The 20012-nt window shown below is 35.1% G+C and overlaps 1 pseudogene; it reads left to right on the top strand.

Annotated features, from left to right (window-relative positions):
* LOC107680710 (contactin-3-like) overlaps nt 1–19048 on the top strand; it is a 63332-nt pseudogene extending 44284 nt beyond the window's left edge.
* Nucleotides 19049–20012: the final 964 nt, after the last annotated feature.

A 20012-nucleotide genomic window follows, 5' to 3' on the forward strand; every position in this document is an offset into this window, starting at 1 on the left:
CTCAAATTAATAGTCCCCATATGGAAAGACAGCAGCCAAAAATCTAAATATAGTACCTAGAAATTACGATTATTTATTACAGCAATAAACCACCATAGGCTGTGGTAAAATCGGTAACCCACAGCCTACTGCTCATAAGGACAACAGCAATGTAAGTAAAACATTGTTAGTTATTTTCGAATTAAAATTGTCCAATATGGTTTTATCACAAAAACATTTTAATTTCTAATTTTTTAAAAATGTTGGTGTCAGTATTTTTTTTAATTTCTAATTAGGCAATTTATTACACATTTTTCTGTTCCCCTAAGCATTTTTTTTTTTTTTTTACAAATTTTACATTTATAGTTTTTTCCCCTCATGTCCTCAGTTTCTTGTTAGTCTTTTTAAATATCCTTTTGATTTTTCATTGTAAAAATGTGGCTCATCCTATCAATCCTTGTATTATAAATATCTTTTTTTTAGTTTATTATTTGCATAGAATCTTAGAATTATAATTATTATAAATAACAATAATTGTGCAGCCATGTGTCAGGATCATGCCTTAAAATGTTTCCTCCAGAGGCAGCTCACTAGATTTAAAAAAAAAAAAAAGAAGAAAAAAAGATTTGTTATTTGCCTGGCTACAGAAGATGTTCTCTCGCCTCAGTTTGTGTCCTAGAGCTAAACTGACAGACTATGTTGACACTGTAACTAACAGAGCCCATGAGGATCAGGCAGGGCCCCAGCAGCACAGAGATCACGGTGGGTGAGAGCATCGTGCTGCCCTGCCAGGTGACTGCCGATCCAGCCTTGGACGTGGCCTTCTTCTGGGCCTTCAACGGTCAGCCCATTGATTTCCATCAAGATGCCGACCACTTCGAGCGAGTGGGAGGGGTGAGTATTGTGGTTTTAGGGCTATACTGCAACCTCAGCACCCTCATCCCACACCATCACCTCCGGGCAAGAAAAAATTATTGGAAACATATCTTGGAAAACAGGATTTTCCTTGCTGTTTTGAAAAATATTTATGTACTGTGTAGTTAAGCTAACCTTCACAAATCATTTATGAAAACATGACTGCAAAAAAGCAGCCTGTTTAATTATAAAGGTCTGAAATGAATGACTAAATGACAATAAGAAATATAACAGAATTGTTTTCATAAAAAAACTGAAGAAGAACTGTAGAATATGGTCACAAATTACAAGAAATCTGTACAATAAAATGCAGGTTGTAGTTTTTTAACAAATATAAAGATGAGTTTGAGTGTTTTATTTTATTTGAGTAGGAGTTTCTGATGAATTAGTTTTAATTATTTGTGTTCATATTTGAATCAAACCAAAGAATCCAGCATGTATTAAAGTCCATCTTATTGAATAGATCTCAAACACAAGCACTTGAAGTACTGTAACAGGGTTTTAATCTAATCATTGTGCTGGACAGGAACAAGCTATTGGGACTTTGAATGCTCTCTCTCAAAGAGACTTGCCTGCCATTATGTCTGTAGTTTGAAAGTGGATTCTTGGGATAAATTTTGCCATCTTGTTCTGGGTCATTCCATCATTGACCTACACTGAATGTGAATGATTCAACATGTATACCAAACAGCTGCTCTCCACAGAGTGAACCAGGGAAACAGGCCAGATCAATTAAGAGTATTGTTCCCATTTTACCCTTCCAGTTTCACAGGACATTTTACATCTCTGGGGAGACAATTCCTTATTGCCGCAGGACTCAAATGAATTGAAATCTAGCCTTGAGAAACGCTTTGTGTTGTGTCACATTCCATTTAGCTGTTTTGGTTTAGATTTTCCCTTGGTTGGCTAGGGGTTTGAACAGAATAATAAACATCTTTTGATAATTTTCTTTTAAGGATTTGAAACCTGAGCACAGGCTAAGGTTCTTTTTGAAAAGCACAGGACCAGATGGTTCACTTACTAGGCAGTTCATAGCTTCTTGAATTTAATTCAGCTGAAAATGTGTTATTATATACTTAGTTTCTATAATGTATTTAAAAAGTTAAATATATTATAAAACTACTATACAAATAAAAACATTCATATTAAAGGGTTAGTTTACCCAAAAATGAAAATTCTGTCATTAATTACTCACCCTCATGTCGTTTCAAACCCGTAAGACCTTCGTTCATCTTCGGAACACAAATTAAGATATTTTTGATGGAATCTGAGAGCTGTCTGACCCTTCATAGACAGCAATGCAACTGAAATGTTCCCAAGTCCAGAAACGTAGCAAGGAGATAGGTAAAATAATCCATGTGACATCAGGGGTTCAACCATAATTATACGAAGCTACGAGAATACTTTTTGTGCGCAAAAGAAAAAAAAAAGACTTTATTCAACAATTCGTCTTCTCCGCATCACCCTGGTGCCATTTTGGAGAATATCTGCTGGACATAAACAGCGTATGCTGTTCTGTGTCAGCTGCGTCACACGGATACGCTATTTTCGTTCAGATCAAATCACAACAACGTAGGAAACAGATCCGGCATGACGCAGCTAACACAGAACAGCATACGCTCTTTACGTCCAGCTGATACTCTCCAAAATGGCGCTACAGGGTGATGCGGAGGAGACGAATTGTTGAATAAAGTCTTTTTTTTTAATCTTTTGCGCACAAAAAGTATTCTCGTAGCTTCGTATAATTGCGGATGAACCCCTGATGTCACATGGATTATTTTACCGATCTCCTTGCTACGTTTCTGGACTTGGGAACATTTCAGTTGCGTTGCTGTCTATGAAGGGTCAGACAGCTCTCAGATTCCATCAAAAATATCTTAATTCGTGTTCCGAAGATCTTACGGGTTAGAAATGACATGAGAGTGAGTAATTAATGATAGAATTTAAATTTTTGGGTGAACTATCCCTTTAATATTATTTATTATTATATGAATAGTAATAATGTTTTTTAACCCCTTCAGCCCATTTTCATGATTTTGATTCAGTCCCCTCCAACCCACAGCCAGGCCTTGCCTTTCATTGTCATGTGGTGGCGGCTATGTAAAGTTCATACATGGGGCTTCTCTCAAGGCCTATTACAAATGACATTGACATATGCAGATGTAGGTTATAATGAGATATGTTTTTCACGGATTCACACTTTCTCTGCACCCAAAGATTACGCCTTCCATCTCAGCAGCCTCTGATGGGTGCATTACCATAATTAAACATCACCCGCTCTTCGGTCTTCTCATCCAATCGTGAAATTTTGGAATCTATCCATTGAATGGGCTCTCTTTTTGATATTGATTGAGAGGAAACCACAGTCAAACATAAGTGTTGGCCTTTTTTAAGAGCTTGGAATGCTTACATACTTACATACTTACATGTACTATTACAGTAGAGTAGTGCTCCGTGGTTTGGGACTAGTAGAGCACTAGAGACATCAATGCTATATGCAGGATTCAGCTTGTATGAAATTCTGGACATTCTTTTTTTAAAAGACAGGGAGAAGCACAGGGATAAATTGTGTCAGCAAACCTATTTTCTTTTCTTTTTTATTTGAAAATAGTAAAAGTAGTATAAATAAATGTTATTTTATTTTATTATTTATAATGGTTTATTTTTAGAAAGTGTTCAGAGAAAATGAGATGGTCAATGTCAGTTAATCAGAACCACAGAACCTTAAGGGTTTTCTGATTCAGTCCATTTAATTTGCTTTTTTACACACTGTGCGGTGTTATAATTAGCTGTGTCTTCATTTAAATTATGAAAATATCATATTTTGACATCTGTGCCAGAAATGCAGATTCTTTATGATTTTAATGTGCTGTATGCTTATCTGGAACAATATTAACTCTCACTCTGCATATTCTTTGCACATTTACCTGGTCCTGGCTTATGTACTTGTGGAATAATTAGTATCGTCTTGCCAATTAACCACAGTGTGTGTGTGTGTGTGTGTGTGTGTGTGTGTGTGTTTTACTGAGCTCCTGTGTGGCTGAGAGAGCTGGATCTGAGTGAATCCCGGAGGCTAGTCACTGAGACTGTTTATTTAGGTCCACACATATCTCAGAGCACAGCAGCCATTTTAAAGGGAGGGATGAGTGTCTGAGTTTGCAGAAATCTATAGCTAGCATGACAGGGAACATCAGCACGCCTGCCTCAGCTTTATTTTGGTGATAATTAATTACATCATAAAATGGTATACCAGACACAGATTGCTGTTGAAAACAGGCCCTTTGTTACTCAAGTACTATTTTTTTGGATGGCTGTGTAAACCAGTGTTATTTAAGTATCAATGAGATACTATTTTAGTTTTTTATTAATGTTCTGAATCAGTCTTTATTTTTATATTTTCTGTTCTCATTTTAATTTTAAAGTTTTCATGATTTTGTTGTGTGATTTTGACATTTTTAGTTGGATTTGTATGTTTATATAGTTGTTATTCATTTTTATTTCAGTTTTAGTTAATTTATTACATCAAGTTAAACTAAATAAAAATGAGAAATGGTGCCTCGGCAACTAGCTGAAATAAAAAGTTTTTTTTATGTTTTATGTTATTTTAATTAGTTAGTAGTATAGTCTATAGTTATAGTTTAATTTTAGTGTAGTTAGTTTCAAGTAACAAATATATATGGTTTTTATTTTAGTTGTAGTTAACCATAATAACCCTGGAGTAAACAGTAAAAAAAAATTAAATAAAATAAATAAAATAAAATCACTGAATATGACATTTACAGTTCTGATTTGTAAATCGGACTTTTATATGTGAGAATAAACATTTTTTTGGCAGTATAACTTCAGTGTGAAGTTTTTAAAAAAAAAATTTTTTATTGTTTGTTTGTTTGACGTCATTCTAACTCCAATTTTCCAACTCCAATCCTTCAGTGTGGTTAAATTAATTTAAGTAATTAAATTGCACTAAGTATTACACAGAAGATGCAAAAATATATTTGCATGGCCTTTTAAATGTGAACAGAAAAAAATCTGAATCAGCCTCTGAATTCTGTTTGGTTTGTAGTACCTGTTCTCTCATTTTTTTTTTTTTGAAATAGTGCCAGAATTTCATGGCACAAGCCAAAAATACAGAGCATGCCTTGAGGTTATGTTTTGATTCATGAAATATGTTATGAATGATAATGCATCACGCTTTCAGAAACTACTGTTTATCAATAAAGAGTGGATTTGGGGTCTTTTGCTGTAACAACAGAAATTATTATTAATAATTAAGAAAGAAATTTTCACTTTTCTTACAGAGCTTTTCCGGTGATCTTATGATTAGAAACATCCAGCTTAATCATGGTGGGAAATACATTTGCCTCATCGATACAGATGTCGAGAGCTTGTCTGCTGATGCAATATTGGTTGTTAAAGGTAGGACCACATTTTCTTTCGGTTTATATGTCCACATGCACAATATTTGCCTTCTGCGCCAATTGTTATATGTATTTACAACCCTCTTCCACAGTGAAGAGCGTCTTGCGAGGTGTGTATTTCAATGAAAGGGCACTGCTAATGTAGCAAGAGTGCACAGAGTGCTAAATGTGTCACTTGGGATGGTTTATGGGGCCTCGTTTTCGCTGCTGTTTTTGTGAGCCACATTGGTATTCATGGCCATTACGCATCACGTTTCTGTTCCAGGTGTTTGGAGAGGAGCTGTTTATCATAGAGGATGTCTTTAATTGGCTCATTTAAACATCGGCTAAGCAGCATGATGGCCCCCAGAATGCAGTGCAAATGGAGAGAAAATATTTAAATGGCAGAGAGTTATTTGGAGCAGAAATGTAAATCATTTAGTTGCGCATATACAAGCGTACACACATACACACACCTTGTTGCCCTTGCTAAAACTCATGCAAGCATGCACAAGCACAAACCACTCGCCATGTCTAACACCTTAGAACACACACTCCTAAACAAATAGTTGTCCTCTTATCAGTGTGAGACAGTTTCCAAGTCATCAATATGCACAATGCATGGACCAGATTTAATGTTTGAGCAGGTGCGGAGTATAATCAAACACTCCTAATTAATTCAATTCCATATGGGCTGTGTGATCGAGTCAGGTCCCCCCAGCCCCCCAGACTTGGTTGTGGTGGAGGAGGTCACAGACAGCACGGCCCAGCTGTCCTGGAGCCCAGGCCAGGACAATGGAAGTCCCATTACTGGATATGTCATCCAGGCCAGGACTCCTTTTACTGTCGGCTGGCAAGCTGTCGACACAGGTACATCATCACCCATCACAGGCATATGCCACTGGGTGTGTGTGTATAAGTTGCCTTTGATTCAGTTGGTAGTGCATGGGAGGCACTGCCAACTTAATAGATTAAACTCATTTTTTTTTTTACATTCTTAATTAAAAAGCTAAATATTTTATTATTTTATTAATAAATAGTGTATTAGTCTTATATTTTATTATACATTTTTATAATTTATTTTGTTATTGACATTTCTATTAAATTAGTTTAATTTAATTTTAATTACTATATATATATATATATATATATATATATATATATCTACTGTATCCATCTATCTATATATCTATCTATCTATCTAGTCTTATTTATATACTATTATAGTGTTTATTAATATTTTGAAATAGCTTTTCCTTTTTTTTTATTTGTAATTTTAATTTGATAGTTTCTTCAATTTTATGTGCGTTTGTCATTTTATTTGTTTTTAATTGTATTTAGTTTATTAGTATTATATTTTATTGTTCATTGTTTTATTTTTAAATTTTAAAAATAGTTAAAAAGCGAATAGTTGGGCTGTTTGGAAACCAAAAAAAATAAAAATGTGGAAACCAAATTTTACATTTACTTTTTTGCTATTTTTATTTTTTGTTTATTTATTTTGTTTATGCAATTTTAATTACTATATAACATATTGTATTCATAATTTTATGATTTATTTATAATATTTATGTTTAGACTTACTGTAGGTTTTTATATCTATCTATCATCTATCTATCTATCTATCTATCTATCTATGTCAGTTTTATTTTGAATCATCTACTGTATTATTTTTATTTTTTCATTGTAATTTTAGTTCAATATTTTTTGTTTTGTCATTTTAATAGTTTTTCATTTTATTTAGCTTTATTTTATTTTATTTTTTTTTTGTTGTCATTTTAGTGCTTAAACTTTTACTGCTTTAACTATTTTATTAGTTGCTATTGTATTTTACTATTCTTCTTATCCTCAGTTCCTGAGGCGATCAATGGGAACACTCTGACTGCAACCGTGGTGGGTTTGAACGCTTGGGTGGAATATGAGTTCAGAGTGCTGGCCAGTAACAGTGTCGGGATGGGAGAGCCCAGTCCACCTTCTACCAAAATCAGAACAGAAGATGCTAGTGAGTATGCTAGTGTGAGGCTTTCACTGAATCTCTTTGCCATATTTCAGACAGGCACTGAAATTGAAAGCACTGGAGCAGACCATACATCCTCAATTCTCCCTTCATATGTCACAGCCATCATTTTTATTCCACATGCAACACTCAAGCCTATTCCGAAAACACAATCTCTTATTCACAAATCTCTGAGGGATTTTCTAAAGAAGGTAGAACCTCTGTGAGAGAGATAGTTTAGAGTCTTTATGTGATGAAAATTGAAATACACTTTTGATGCTCAAACATGCAATGACAAAATCCCAATCAGAGCTCTGCCGGCGTTTTAATCTCGTCTTTGGGTTTTTGCCTGCAGTGCCTGACACGGCTCCCACTGATGTCGGAGGCGGAGGAGGTACCAAATCGGAATTAGTGATAACATGGGAGGTAAGTCATTTGTAGATTTTACTGCTCCCTCGGCCAGCCTGGGCTAAATGCCGGTGCTTAATTGTGTAGAATGAAATGTAGCCATTTTATGATAGTTGCCCGTACCAAGACCCCTCCCTCCTGGCCTCCGGACTCCAGGCTTTACTACTTCTCCTCCAAATGGAAGTTAACTCAGGGCCAGAGAGTTTCTTTGAAGTTTATTTCACCCGCAAATGGGCTTCATTCTGTTCCAATACGTCATAGAGGAAATAAGGGTTTAGCAAGGGAAAAATCTAACATTCGTATGAAATGCTGCAGAAATGCTTTAATTTAAATTTTCAAAGCCTTTTATGAACTGTAGCAGTGATTTAGTGTATTTTAGGTAACCTACTATCGCATGTTGGAGAGCCATTTTTGCCTACTATTCTGTAACTATCCTATTCCAATAGTGAGCAGAGTGGCGCAATAGCAGTTTCAGCCAAATCAGAGTGATACAAACAGCAAAAAAGCTGTTCTCAAATTAATACATACACGATTGTTCAAAAGTTTTAAATAATCCTCAAAAAAACATATTTCCCACAAAAATATTAAGTATTCAAACTGTTTTCAGCATTGATAATAATAAGAAATGTTTCTTGAGCATCAGATCAGCTATTATTATTTATTTAACATCTAGAAGGATCATGTAATGATCATGTAGAAAACAGTTATTTTAAGTTGTAATAATATTTTACAATATTACTGTTTTTATTGTGTTTTGATCATATAAATGCAGCCTTGGTGAGCATAAAAGACTTCTTTCAAAAACCTAAAAAAATCTTAACAGACCCCAAACTTTTTGAACGGTAGTCTTGTATGTATGAGAGGAAAGTTTGTTTATTTTTACCCTCATATTTGTCACCATTTAGCTTTTTTTCCGGTAACTTAAAGGGATAGTTCACCCAAAAATGAAAATTCTATCATTATTTACTCACCCTCATGGCGTTCCAAACCCGTAAGACCTTCGTTCATCTTTGGAACGCAAATTAAGATATTTTTGACGAAATCCAAGAGCTTTATGACCCTGCATAGACAGCAACACAACTGAAATGTTGTATTGCCCAGAAACTTAGTAAGGACATTGGTAAATATAGTCCATGTGACTTCAGTGGTTAAAATATCTTAATTTGTGTTCCAAAGATGAACGAAGGTCTTACGGGTTTGGAACGACATGAGGGTGAGTAATTAATGACAGAATTTTCATTTTAGAGTGAACTATCCCTTTAAGTCCTTTAAACGTTCCATCTTTGTCTCTATACTGATATGAATTCATGAAAACTGCATGCATAACAATTAAAACAACTTGTGAAAGAAAGTAGTCTTTAAACTAAGTGCTAATAAAGCCCTGTTGTCATGTGGGTCAGTTGGTGTGTTGACCTCAATTTGTTTTAATATCACTATAGTTTTGTGTTCCACTCTAAGCCTGTTCCAGAGGAGTTGCAGAATGCAGAGGGCTTCGGTTATATCATCGCTTTTCGGTCAGTGGGCTTGGTCACTTGGACCCGTGCCGTGATCTCGTCACCCAGCGTCACCCGCTACGTTTTCCGCAATGACACCATCCCACCGTTCTCACCATTCAATGTCAAAGTGGGAGCGTTCAACAACCGTGGAGAAGGACCTTTCAGCAGCATTGCAACAGTGTTCTCCGCAGAGGAAGGTAGAGCTGCATTTGTGTACAACTCATGCACACAGAAAGGCTTCATTCTTAACCATATTTTTAGATATTTGTAGAATAATGTAACAATGTGAAACCAATATTATAATTATTGGAATATATAAAATAATTAAAAATATTATAATTATTATATTGCGTGACTCTTTTACAGATAATATGAAATATTTACAAAAAGCAGTAAGCTACGAATGGTAGTGCATTACAATGATTTTACCATGAATGAACGTTTATTATTAGGCACAATGTTTGAACTTGTTTTGTTTTTGTTGTTGTTTTAATAAAGTGAAAAAAGCAAAGTATATCATATAACCCAATTATATGATATTCTGGTATCTAGATATGGCTGACATACATTCAAAAGTTTTTTTTTTTTTAAATAGGTCTCTTATGCACACCAAGGCTGCATTTATTTGATCAAAAATACAGCAAAAATAGTAATACTGTGATATAATGTTACAATTTAAAATAACTGTTTTCTATATGAATATAATTTAAAATGTAATTTATTCCTGTTATGGCAAATTTTCAGCATCATTACTCCAGTGTTGAGTATCACATGATCCTTCAGAAATCATTCTAATATGCTGATTTGGTGCTTAAGAAACATTTCTTATTATCAGTGTTGAAAACAATGTGCTGCTTAGTATTTTTTTTAAACGATGAAAGTTCCAAAGATCACCATTTATTTTAAATATAATTTTTTGTAACGATGTGAAATTCTTTACTGTCACTTATGATCAATTTAATGCATCCTTGCTAATTTCTTAAAAAAAATAAAATAAATAAACTTTTGAATAGTACTGTATGCAAGTCTGTGTCTATGATTTTGGGGTTTTTTGTTGTTGTTTTTTTGCTTTTGATGTTTTTTTCATCATTCACTGACATTTTCAGCAATAGCAAAAATAGCCCATATTTGCTATAGAAAATAATAGCAAAATAGTACAATTAGTTCATATCACTAATCCTACATATAAGCCTAATAGTCTGAGCCTTGATGTCATCTGCTTTCAATTTTGGCCTAATCATCCGGAAATACTAATATAGGCCAGTCAGCGATACATCGTGTGGGCCTGTGGAGCTAAAATATTAGGAGCACACAAACACAGTCAGACTCCGCAGTAGTCCCTTCACGTTCTCAAACACTCTTGGTTCCTTCCCTTCGCACATACAGGTGTGACCTTGAATGAGTATGATGGAATAAGTTGATTGAGACAGCTTACGCCCCTCCTCCCTCGTTCAAGCTGCGAACGACAACCTTATATTAGTTATTGTGGCTATAGGTTACAACAAATCCTGCTAGACACTTACAGGCCTATTCATGTGCTAGAGTGTTAATTGAATTTTCCCAGCAGATTGTCTCCTTCTCTGTCAGTCAGAGTAACCATTAAAATGAAGTAGGGCCTATTTCAGGTGAGACCAGGGCTTCATTCACTGACTTAATCCAATTTTACTTCGATGGCTGTGTAAAGCTTTTTGAATAAGAGCCTCAACATCTCTCCATTTCTCCGCAGTGCCGAGCGTAGCGCCAGAGAGAGTGTCAGCAAAAAGTCTGTCAGCGGCTGACATCGAAGTTACCTGGGAGCCGACTGCGTCGACCCCTGAACGAGTTCTCGGATATGAGGTTTGATTCACATTGTCTTCCCGTTCGCCATATTAAATGTCATGTTTTCCCTGTAATGATGCGATCCGAATCTCGAGCGATGATTAAAAGTGCTTCTCACCTCTCCCATGCCACCTCAAACATGGAGAATGCCAGTGTTTAGACAGTGCTGCAGCTTTGTTAAATGTCTGCGGCTCTTAGAAGCTAGATGAAAGCTCTCCACTGGCCTTTCAAGAATGCAAAGAGAGTCTTGCTTTTTCACAAGCCACTCTCTCCATCTCTGTCACCCCTGCCCTGCGGCACAAAACTGCCACGTTGCCATGGTAGCGGCCATATTGTCTGGAAAGAATAGAACCATCATGTCACTGGATTCTAGACGAGGGGAAAACTTTTCAGGTTTTATTTTTGTCTCGTCTTTGGTTAGCGAGGACTGAAAGAACAAATCAAAGCAGCATGGATCAAGGAACTGCGCTGTATGCGTATATACCATTTATTTGTGCTCACAGTCCTTTGAAGCACCTGCAGCATTTGAAATGGAAAATTCCTTTTTAAACTATCACTGCATTTCCTCTTGCAAAAAAACAAAGCGTAAGGTCCAAAAGTCTGAGACTGCTAATGCAGATGCATCTGTTTTGCATTTTTCTAATTTAATGCTACTCTTTAAATATAAATTATATTGTCAGCATAATAATTAGGACATCTTGTGGTTCAGTGGAGGCGAGAACATCTGACTTCTTCACATGGAATACACATGGTCAGTGTCACAGATCGGCTTCTTTTCAATTCATGACTTGGAATTTGCATTGAATTGGTCACACCTACAGGAAGCTGAATTGGAATTAAATTAGGAATAACAGGAGGAATTTGCTTTGCATTACTTTGCATAGTTTGAATTGCAATTTAAAGTAATTCAACACAGGTAATGCATTCTGGGAAATTAAGTGTTGTTCTTCCCTGATCCACAAAAGTTTATTTAACATGATAATATATATATATATACTACCATTCAAAGGTTTGAGGTCAGTAAGATTAATTTTTATTTTTGAATGAAATTAATACTTTTATTTAGCAAGGACACATTAAAGGCTTTTACATTATTACAAAACGATTTCTATTTCAAATAAATATTGTTCTTTTGAACTTTACATTTAAAAAATGTGTCAAGGTTTACACAAAAATATTAAGCAGCACAACTGTTTTCAACATTGTTAATAAGAAGAAATGCACCAAAACAGCATTAGAATGATTTCTGAAGAATTATGTGACACTGAAGACTGGAGTAATGACTGCTAAAAATTGCAATCAAGCATTGCAATCACAGAAGTAAATTACGTTTGAAAATATTTTAAAATAAACCTAACTGTTATTTCACAATATTAGTTTTACTCCATTTTTGATCAAATAAATGCAACCTTGGTGAGTGTAGGAGACTTCTTTCAAAAGTAAAAATCTTACCAACTCCAAACTTTTAAACAGTATTGTAAAAAAATAAAAAAATCTATAGGTGGCATTAAAAAAAAATCTCAATATCAGTTAAAAAGTACCTATACAAAAGTCAAAATACATATGACTTCCTTTGAATTTGTTCATTTTTTTCCTTACATTCAGTTTTGAAATGATATTTTGCTTCCTGTTTGCAGTCTGAGTTCAAATTTAATAACTGAATTGGAATGAAAAACTAAAAGTGTAGGAGACTTCTTTCAAAAGCAAAAATCTTACCAACTCCAAACTTTTAAACAGTATTGTAAAAAAATAAAAAATCTATAGGTGGCATTAAAAAAAAATCTCAATATCAGTTAAAAAATACCTATACAAAAGTCAAAATACATATGACTTCCTTTGAATTTGTTCATTTTTTTCCTTACATTCAGTTTTGAAATGATATTTTGCTTCCTGTTTGCAGTCTGAGTTCAAATTTAATAACTGAATTGGAATGAAAAACTAAATTCTCAATTCAAGACTGAATGACGCAATGTACTATTCTGCAAAAGATAGAAAGCAGAATGTAGAAAGCAAAAGGTAGAAAAAATAAATAATTTAGAAATATACCTCCCGTAGGCAGATCTCATTACTCTCTAATTTTGAAATTGGCTTAAATCTTCCTATACTAAATGCCTCAATATTGATATTACATATGACCCAGGGTTAATAATTATTTCATTTCCGCTACCTAATTGTGTCTCACCTAGGCTAGCACACGGCTAAAAGTTAATTGAAATTTCATATCCTCAAGAGAATCTACATTTCAGAAGAGTATCATATTTCCAGCAGCCAGAAATATGTTCTCAAGCTTGTAATTTGCAGAAAGGACACAAATGATCAGCTAAATGAAGTGCATAATGAAGGTGAAGTCAAATATGTGTATCAGATATCTGAACTGATCACTTTGTTATTGATTGACTCATTAGAAATCTCTAGCCAAGTGTAATGAGTACTAATGACTTTTAATAGAATGTAATAAATTCTGTGCAAATCATATCTCACCTTCTTTGGCAGCAGATAAAAATACTTGGCATTTACTTTGTATATTTTCCTGAGATTTAACACTTTCCCAATTAACACATTTATGTTAGCAACCATTTGAGTTAAGTGGCCATGCCAAAAACTTTTTTTTTTCATAGTAGCACTTCTTATGAGAAAAATCTGCATAGTTAGGTAATTGTTCTGGCAGAAAGCTGTTTACAACTAATTTCAAAGATATATAAAATGCCCTTGTTGTGTGTCCTGGCGAACAGGTGGTGTACTGGGAAGATGACACCAAGCCGGATACGGTGGGTAAAGTGCGGATAACACTTTCCCAATTAACACATTTATGTTAGCAACCATTTAAGTGGCCATGCCAAAAACTTTTTTTTTTTCATAGTAGCACTTCTTATGAGAAAAATCTGCATATTTGGGTAATTGTTCTGGCAGAAAGCTGTTTACAACTAATTTCAAAGATATATAAAATGCCCTTGTTGTGTGTCCTGGCGAACAGGTGGTGTACTGGGAAGATGACACCAAGCCGGATACGGTGGGTAAAGTGCGGATCACTGGAAACTACACAGCAGTCAATGTCAGTGGCCTGCAGGGGAACACTCAGTATTATCTAGCGGTGTGTGCCTTCAATACTGCAGGAACTGGCCCCCAGTCTGTACCTGTCAATGTTACCACCAAAAAGCCACGTAAGTACTCTGGCCATTACAAGAACATTCCACGATCATATGTTGCTGACACATTTATTTGATGTGAGCATTATAGCTGCAAGATGTAATTTACTCATCCGTAGTACGTTAGCAAAATGTTCCATGGGTATAAGAACAACGTTTTATAGATGTCCGTATCTCTTTTTTTATCTTCACATTTATTTTTTACCCTGGTGAATGTTATGGGAATCTATTTCTGCCTCAAGAGTTTTTTTCTTTTTTTAGGCAACATCAAATCTTTCCAAGTTTTCAAAAAGATTTTTGCTTGAGGCACCTAGTAGTACATAAACTAGCAGAATTGTACATTCTTGCTTTGTTTTTTGAGTTATGTCTGTGAAAGATTTAGAACTTTTGCTGTGAACACTTGCTGTGAACCTGCTGTGGCATGACTTGAGGGTGTTTTTTCCAACTGAAAGAGTTTTCAACCATCTATTTTGATAGTAGTCAAGTCAAGTTTATTTATAAAGCATTTAAAAGCAGCAGAAATTGACCCAAAGGGCTGAACAGCTCTCTCTAAACTTAGAAGCTAAATTAAAACCAGTCAATAAATAAAAGAAAAAAGACATCTCAGACAATATAAAACTGTGGAAACCAATCCTATCTAATTGGTATGAATCACAGTTTCCAAGTCCATCTGTGAAAGAAACGGCTCTGATTTAGCAACAGATTTGTGCCCCTACTGACGTTACTAATCTGCTAGTCAAACATTTTGGTGTTATCGAATGCAGTCACACAATTGATCGCACACTGTGAACCCTTTCTTTCTTTTTCTGCCCATTTCTTTCATACACAACAAACCTCAGCGCCTGGACAACCCCCTCAGAACGTAGAGTGGAATCTGATTGGCTCTCAGCTAGTGCTGCAGTGGGATCCCGTCATCGCTCTCGAAACTGAATCGGAGGTCACGGGATACATAGTGAGTGATATTATCTCTCTGCACCCAGAAAATGCTTTCATATATTTTATAAGAGTTTCACTGGAGGTAATCCATTGTTTTCCCTTTAGCAGTCAGGCGTTTCCATTCCTACATTGTGAGCCGAACAATGACGGCAGGAACTACACTGCATATTTGCATCTGATACCATTGATATACATAATAAGGGTTGTCAGGGTGCAGTAATTTAGCTACAAAGATATGGCAGTTACATGGCCGAAAACCATTCATTTGTGTGTTTTTATAGATAAGAGCACAGCATATGCTATTTCATGTCTCGTTCCACCTCTGTTAATTACACATGCATGTAATTAACAGCTCTCACAGTGCTAATTTCCCCACAAGGGAAAACAGTCATGAAGCTCAGGGGAAAAGCACTAGACATTAGCATCAGTAAACATGATCTAGAATAACAGGGCGCATGACCTGTGTTTAACTATATATATATATATATATATATATATATATCATTAGTGGTGCTACATCACTGTTGCTTATACTTAGTCGATCTCTAAATATTAAACTACTACAGACATGAATGATGCCTCAAATCATGTGGCTTTTTGAGAGGAGGTATGCTATTATTTACTATAAACAGAGGAACGTTGGCCATATCTAGGGTCCACAATACCCTGGAAACCACTCAGAACACCCTAGCAACCTTCTGACACCGCTCTACCCACAACATTCTAGCATCATTGCTGCATGGGAAAGCACTTGCATTTTATCCAGACCATTTTAAAAATCAGCTTCAGTTTTTATTAGAGCTGTCAATTTGATGCATTAATTCAGTGTAATTAATTTAATTATTATTATTTTTTTAATAATGAGCACTTTTATAAATCCGGTATATCTATTGTAATGCCACAATAATGTCTTAGAATTATCTTCATTTGGGGGCGTTTTTTTCAGCAAAAATGCTACTAATTGCAATCAATTTAATTAATGGACTTGCATTGTAATTAATTTTATTTTGGAAAAAAAATATTGTCAGCCCTAGTTTTAATTATTCTGAATGAAGCTCTTGATTGATTTGGGTCCCATCATCTGCAGGTGCTGTACAGAAGACACCGGAATAACGACATGTACTCCATCATCACCAACAAAACCTCGGTTGAGTTGACCCTCAATCTGAATGACAACTACGTCATTCAGATCAAGACCCTCAGTGAAGGGGGCTTGGGGGAAGGAAGCGAGCCCATCCACATCCACCAACTCAGTAAGTCTGTAATTTCCTGTTGCCGTCTTTTATTTTGTCTATCGCCGGCATTGATGAGCTCTTAATGGGGATTCAGTCAGTTTGGATGCCTAAATATTTTGCTCAGTTCGCTTCAGTCTTTTAGTGCGTCGTAGAATCCGACCTTTTAAGAAATGCACGCTCCTCCACTATCTATCTCTGTCACTGCGCAGCCAGAGCTGCATATAAATTAGTGAGAATCACCCCCAATTCCTTAACTCCCTCAAATGGGTGGCAGTCAAAATGTGCTTGACTTCCCTTCTTACAGAGAGTTGCTTTCAGATTCACCCCAATTCTTTCAGAGGATTCTTTCCTCAATAATATTTTTTTTTCCATGAATAGGGTACAAATTGGTGTAATGAACATTAGATGCAAAAGTTTTTTTTTTTTTGTGATGTTAGATAATCTATAACATGAATACATCAAATGTTTCATTTAATTTGTCAAGCTGAGCCATTCAACCGAACCATTGCATATTTTAACAACATATGATGAAATATATATATATATATATATATATATATATATTTGTATATACTTACAATAAATTTTAGTAATAAACACTTGTATATAATTACAAATTATGTTTGACTTCATATATATAATATTTATCATATGTTGTTATAATACATTTTATAAACATAATTTATTTAAATATTTAGTTTGACCTCTTATATGTAGTTTTAGTATATTTAATATAGAAATATATATAGAATTAGAATGTATTTAATTTATATTTAGTTTGACTTCCTGATGCTTACAATTTTTTTTTTTACGGTTTCAGACCGTATTTTGTTCTTGGACATTCCATATCAGGTCCGCTCCACTATCTACATCATTAGGCAATTTCTCTTTGATTTAGGAATGAGCTGTCTGAGAATTTAAACCATAATGCTCTCTTTCTCTCCTTTGGGAGGTTAAATAGTTTTTCTTAATGGTTGTGTTTGCGTTTGCTTACAGGCATGGGTGCCCGTGGATCCAGAGCAGGAAGGCTGTGCACACTTTCTCTCTCTCCGCTCCTCATTTGCGCTCTGTCGACGCTCAGTGCCTCCTGATGTTTGCCTCCCAAGAGCACCAGACCCTGCCGCACCAAGAAAAACATACTTTCTGCTCTTTGCTCATACAAGGCTTATGTTTCCCATCACAATCTGACCAGATGGGATTCTCCAACTCCGGCAACATGTATGGAAGAGCCTGATATTGAAATGTCATGGGAAATGTTAAGGAATTCATCATTAGTAAACATGGCAGCGCCCTGCAAAAGAATCATTAGGGTTTTTGGGATGATCTAGAGTAAACTGCAAAAAACATTTTCTTATTCAGTATTTTTGTTGCCTTTTCCTGTAAAAACATCGTTAAACAGGATGAACTAAAAAACTGCATACAATAGTAAGACTTGTTTTCAGAGAATATTGCTTTAAGTTTATTTTTCTTACGCCATTGGTAATTTTATTTTTTCCTAATTTCTAACCAAATCATAAACCAAAAGCTTATGCTTAAAACCAGGAAAAAAATATTTTCCAATAAGTTAGGAAAAATAAGCTTAAGTTAATACTATATATTTTCTTTGAAAACAAATCTCATTCATTGGAAAACAAGACAAAAATACAGTATGAAAATTTGTTTTTTGCATATATGACAGTTTCTTTGGCACCCTACAACCAGGAAAAAAACCCCACCAAAAAACGCTTTTGTTCTTTGTATAATGTGCTTCTTTATGCAGTGTGCCAATGCATGCGTCATCTTTTCCTCTGATCCTTGAGAACAATCAATGCCTTAAATTCACGTACGCACCAAAGTAGATGAAAATAGTTTTGCAGTTGAGGATAAGGGCTAAGAAACCAATGTTGGTGGGAATTGCTCTTATATATATTGCAGATTTTTGGATCTCTTGTGGCTTCATTGTGCTAGCTAAGTTCTGGGTCTGGGTTAACAAAGCCGAGCATTGATTTGTCCTAATGGGAATCTTCCATTAGTAAAGAAAAGAGTGTTGCCATCCCGCCTCTATTACAGTGCCATCGACTCCAAAGGCTCCCTCTCAGTCTCTTTGATGGGTATTAGCATTTTGTTCAACTCTTCATGTCGGTTAAATTATTGATGGGTTACGCATTAGACACTTAAGGCTACACAATTAAGGCTTACTTTTCCTGTGAGTATTTGCTCTAGCTGAACCAGATTTACACTTCAGTTTTTCTTAGCTGGTGCTGCCCCACTGTATCGTGTTATTCACAACCCATACGTAAGTAAGCTTTTGAAAGGCACTTAAATGCCTCACACACATCTACCTGTACTTGGCACATAAACTGCAAAACAAGTTGTCAGAAACTAAGTGACAAGATGTGGAACAGTGCTGGAAGGGTATCAGATTTTTATAGCTCTAATGACCTTGCAGATGTGAAAATATTGAAAGCCTTGCAAACAAGTACAAGACTGATGCGTGAAAGTCCCCAGAGTTCCCTACCAGTCTAAATGTGTTGAAAAAATCACCATTGTTCAAGGTGGTTTTCCATACTGATCATATAGTATTGCTCAAAAAGTCATATTAGGGTTGCACTATAAATAGTATATTAATCGTGATCACGATTATTGGTCCTGATGATTAATTAAGCTTCTCCATCTGCGATATTTGCCCACTGGTTATTTATCAAAAAAAAGTTGTTGGTTTTTTTCCCATTTGAAATTTGCATTATCTTGCATTGGTAATGAGCCTCCACAAGCTTTCATGCTTGGGGTTGCCAGATGTCAAGATCTTAAATCCCCCAATCAGAGATTTTCTTTTAAAAGGACACATTTTCTGCCCAGTGTATTACTTAATCTACCCAATCTGGCAGCCATGTGCACACACTCTCTGAACTGAGAAAAAAGCACGGATAATCTGCAAACCTTCAGCAATCTCAATCGAAATATTCTGCTTAAATGAGAGCATGACATAGCCAGTCTTTGTTCCTTCACATGTTTGCTGTGACTAAATCTGCAATCAAACTTTCTCGGTGATGAACTGTAATAAATACAAACATGGATCTTGACAGTAATGTTTGTGATTGTGGTTGCTGAACAGATGCACTTAAGAACCCTCCGTGCCACAATGCAAAATCATTTTGTTGTTGTTTTAATAGAAAAGCATTAACATAATTTGGGATTTTTTAAGTTACTATTAGGAATTCCACAGGTTTTACCTTTTAATAGAAGCTTCTTGTTTTACCAGTGTTTATAATGTAGGGAGTGTTATTTTTATTTATATGATAGGCTAAATATACAGTAATAAATCAGGAAAATAGATGAGGTAAATTAAACCATGTATATGAGCTGATGTTCTCCTGCCTACGTGAAAGTGCAATAATCCCAATTAAAGGTAAAAAGTAATTCCTCAAAATAAAAGTATAACGATAACAGCACCGAGAAATTATATTGTTGCAATCTTTTCCCGAAAGATTTTTTTCCAGCTGATGAATGATAAAAACTTTGACACCCAATTAGAATCCATCTTGCTTTTACAGAGTTCAAACATTTAAAAGGAAAGACGACAAAACTAATAAACATAACAATATTATTCATTGGTGTGGATGCTAATATAGTTATTGTTTTATTATCTTTGTAGTTACCGCTCTTGTTGTAAACAGACCTTAATAATCATGAGTATAAATTTTGAG

Source organism: Sinocyclocheilus anshuiensis, unplaced genomic scaffold (genome assembly GCF_001515605.1).
Source record: "Sinocyclocheilus anshuiensis isolate Anshui unplaced genomic scaffold, SAMN03320099.WGS_v1.1 scaffold396, whole genome shotgun sequence".
Classification (NCBI taxonomy): Eukaryota; Metazoa; Chordata; class Actinopteri; order Cypriniformes; family Cyprinidae; genus Sinocyclocheilus; species Sinocyclocheilus anshuiensis.